The 3,956-nt window shown below is 60.4% G+C and overlaps 1 pseudogene; it reads left to right on the top strand.

The window, feature by feature from the left end:
- Positions 1 to 3,956, top strand: part of LOC105518374 — a 71,938-nt pseudogene that overhangs the window by 10,652 nt on the left and 57,330 nt on the right.

Below are 3,956 nucleotides of genomic sequence, written 5' to 3'. Positions count from 1 at the left end.
AGGCACAGGTGTGGCAGGGTAGAGGCCTCCCACCTGGAGGCAAGGCCACCCATGCACATGCTTAGTTTCCCAGTGGTCTCACTGGGAATGATATTGACTGTTCCCCTGTCCAAGACAAACGCTTGGGGCCTGGACGTGGCAATGGCCCTATCCTTGCCTAGTGGTCTCACCGGGAATATTGACTGTGCCCCTTGCCCGGGACAAACGCTCGGGTCTGTACATGACAGTGGCTCTACTCTTGCACCTGATGATCTCAAGCAACCATGAGTGGGAAGTCCTGTCCCCATCTTCCAGATGAGGAAGCTGAGGCTCAGAGAAGCACAGGAACATGTCAAAGGACACACAACATGTCAGTGGGAGGCCCAGGGCCAGGGCCCAAGTCTGCCTGCACCCCGAAGCGGGGACAGCTTCTCCCTTCCTCTGAGCTCACGGTGTGGCTCAGCCCTGGGCACAGATAAATGTGGTGTTTTTAGAGCAGAGAGGAGTGCTGGCTCCCCCTAGTCAGACCCCCGGTGCCCAGGTGGGAGAGGCTGGTCTGAGGCTGCTGGGTGTAGCTAGATGGGCCTCAGATGACTCTTCAACCCCCAACTTGGGTGTCTGAACTGTGCGTTATCCCAGAGCACAGAGCTCTGTGGAGGTGCAGGGGAAACTGGGGTGTGGGATGCTCCAAGCACATGTTTGAGCTGTGAGGAAGGCGCTGGGCAAGGTGGGTGCTGCGGGAAGCCTGACCCCACCTGCCTGTGTGGTAGGACCGGGCCCTGGCCCTGGCAGTGACTATGGGCAACCGCAAGGCAGAGCCACAGCTGCAGCTGTGCAACAAGCTGGTGGCACTGCTGGCCACGCTGGAGGAGCCCCAGGAGGGCTTGGAGGTTGCCCACATGGCCCTAGCACTCAGCATCACTCTGGGTAAGTCCCCTGAGCGCCCGCCCTGCCAGGATCCACACTTTGCCAGAGCCCAGCCTCCAGGTCTGTAGGGCAGGAGCTGAAACAGCTGCTGGATTTTCCTGGTCTCCTGTCCAGGCAGGCAGATCTGCCCAGCTGGCTTCCCCATCCGGCCGTGCGGCACAGCCCGAAGTCTCTCACACAGTGCTGAGCTCTGCTTCCTCTGTCTCTTCCTGCTGCTGACCACAAGGGCCACCCAGTGTGCCCTCTGCCTTCCAGACATGCCAGGCATCTCGGTCCCTGTATGTGCCAGGCTGAGTGGCACATTCCCTTTGTCTTGTGCCCTTCCCACCCTCATCAACCACACAGCTCTCTGGCTGATGAAATCCCAGTTCCCCTTCCAGCAGCCTGCCCCTTAAGGCTGGGCATCCCCTGGTGCTGTGCCAGGTCGTCTGTCCTCCTCCAGAGACAGGGAACCCTGGGCGCGCCGCATGCCCCAACACCTTGTGCCCTGGGGCCTAGTACACAGTAGGTGTGCAGCTGTGTGGGAATGCATTGAATGCAGGCTCCACAGCACTTGCCCTGAAAAGGGGAGGACATCAGAGACAGCCTAGGTGGGTTTGTGCATCTGTGGGGGTAACTGGAGCTCAGGCATGCGGTGACTCCCCAAGGTAAGGGGCTCTGATCGTGACACACCCAGGAGGAGTCGGATGTCACGTCTGTGGGTTGCACGGAGCCGGGGTTCCCGGGAGCACCTGGACTGCATGGGTTGTGGGGTCCCCTGGTTAAAACCAGTGAACAAAGGCAGGTGGCTATGTGTAGGCAGAGCTGGGCCATCCAAGTCCGACTTTGCCAAAGCCTCACAGTAGACAGGGGCAGGCCTTATTAGTTCTGCTTTGCAGATGGGAAAGTGAGTCTGGGAACCCGGAAGGGACTGGCCAGAGCTGCCCAGGTGACCACAGGTGCCTGGAGGCAAGCCAGGTGCTGCCCAGGGTCTGCATACCTGCTCCTGAGGGGCCTGTGCCCTGACTGCCCCAGGGAGCCACGTCCTCACACCTGCCCCTTTGGCCTGCACCCCAGGGGACAGGCTGAATGAGCACGTGGCCTACCACTGGCTGGCTGCCCTGCACCGCCTGCTGGGCCATGGGAAGCTGGCGGAGCACTTCTACCTCAAGGCCCTGTAGCTCTGCAACTCGCTGCTAGAGTTTGACGAGGAGACCCTCTACTACGTGAAGGTGTACCTGGTGCTCGGTGACATCGTCTACGACCTGAAGATCGGTGGGGAGGGGCAGGGCTCGGGGTGTTTCCAGCCCCCTTGGAGTGGGATCTCCACCCAGACCCCAGGGACCTGGGTTCCAGCCTTCCTTAGGAATGGCCCAGTGGCCTCCCTGGAGCTCTGCACATGGCTGGAGGAACCGGCAAGGTTCGCAGATACAACCCAGCTCCCAAGCTGGCCAGGCCCCACCCTCAAGAACTCAGTCTCAGCCTGGGAGGCTGACACATGAGAGGGCAATGGTGGCCTCTGGGTAAAGAAGGGGGATTGTAGTCAGGGGGACCCTCCTGGAGGAGGTGACACCAAACTGAGTCTTGACAGTCAAGTGTCAAGTTACATTTAAGAAAGAAAACAGGGTCGGGAGAAGGACATTTTGGAGGACGGCATCATCCTCACATTGAATCCACATTGCAAGATCCAACCCAAATCCCAGTGCCTCCTCTAGGAAGCCTGCCCAGAGTGCCAGCCTGCACTGAGCAACTCCTTCCTGGAGTCCCGAGACACCTGGAATCTTCACATCACCCAGGAAGGGCGAGGTGGGACCGGTGTCTTACCATCGGGTTCACAGACAGGGGAACCCCAGCTCACAGCAGATGCAGTGGAGCAGGGCCCCAGCCAGCCAGGTTGAGACCTTGCTGGGTCGGGTCTGTCTGAGGGGAGGTGCTGTGCTCTCTCTGCCCCCAGCCCTGCAGGGGTGGAGAGCTGGGACTGGCAGACTCAGACCTGGGGTGTCTCCACCCCTCTGCCCAGCAGGCACCTGCCCCTCCTCAGCATCACACTGGCACTGCGTCAGTACTCCTTATGGGCTGAGGGGCCAGGGCGCTCCAGTCCAGGGACTGAGATCTTGGGGGCCTTAGAACAACATGAGGAGCTGGGGCAGCCCTAAGACCCCACCCTGTATCCCTCACCACAGGCCTGGGGCTGCCCGGGAGGCCCCCGCCCAGTGCTGGCGACACCTGGTGGTCAGAAGCGGTCCCTGTGGCCTCCCAAGTCCCAGCCAGACAGGGAGGTGCCAAGTGTCAGTCCCAGAGGGACGCTGCTTACCGCTCAGGGGCTCGCTTGGGACCCAGGGGACAGGCCTCCTAGAAGTGGGCCTTTCTGTGTCTTGGTTAAGCCTGCCGCCCACTCCGCCTGCCCAAGAGGAAGGAAAGGGCCAAGTAGTACCTGAGAGGCCAAAGTTCATGATTGGGGTCGAGGGGCAGAGGCCTCCTTCACCTCCTTCCCATGCACAGCCCTCTGGGCCTCATCGTGACTATGCTGTCCGCCCAGGCCAGCTTCCCATAGGGAGGCACCCTCGGAATTCCCCAAGGGCGGCTCTCTTTCCAAGTCCACACGCTCCTCCTTGTATAGGAGGCTCTGGACCAAGGGCCCAGAGGAGTGGGAGATAAAGCTGGGCTGGATGGGGCCTGAAAGGCTGGCAGAGAGGCAGGGGTAAATGGGCATCCTTGCCAATTGCCTCTAAAATGCGGTCCCCTTTAGTCTACACGTGAGAGTGAGCCCTGGAATAGTGTGGATTAGGTGTATCCTGGCTCAACCTGCCACTCACTAGCTGCTGCACACACTACAGGCACATGGAAATGCACACGCAAATGCACAGGCACGCACACAGGCACAGGTGCACACACAACCACATACACAGGCACACGTGCACACAGCCACACAAACACGCACAGGCACACGCAGAGACATGCTTTGGCTGGCTCCTTCCTGTTTAGTTAGGATGCCCCCACCCCTTCAGGAAGCCCTTATCTCCCAACCCCGGCTGAGTCAGGGGCCTCCTGGGCTTCCCTCTGCCACAGCC

The sequence above is a fragment of the Colobus angolensis genome, unplaced genomic scaffold, assembly GCF_000951035.1.
Source record: "Colobus angolensis palliatus isolate OR3802 unplaced genomic scaffold, Cang.pa_1.0 Scaffold318, whole genome shotgun sequence".
In the NCBI taxonomy this organism is placed as follows: domain Eukaryota; kingdom Metazoa; phylum Chordata; class Mammalia; order Primates; family Cercopithecidae; genus Colobus; species Colobus angolensis.
Note: the sequence above shows the minus strand (reverse complement) of the source record. Positions and strands in the feature narration are given on the sequence as shown.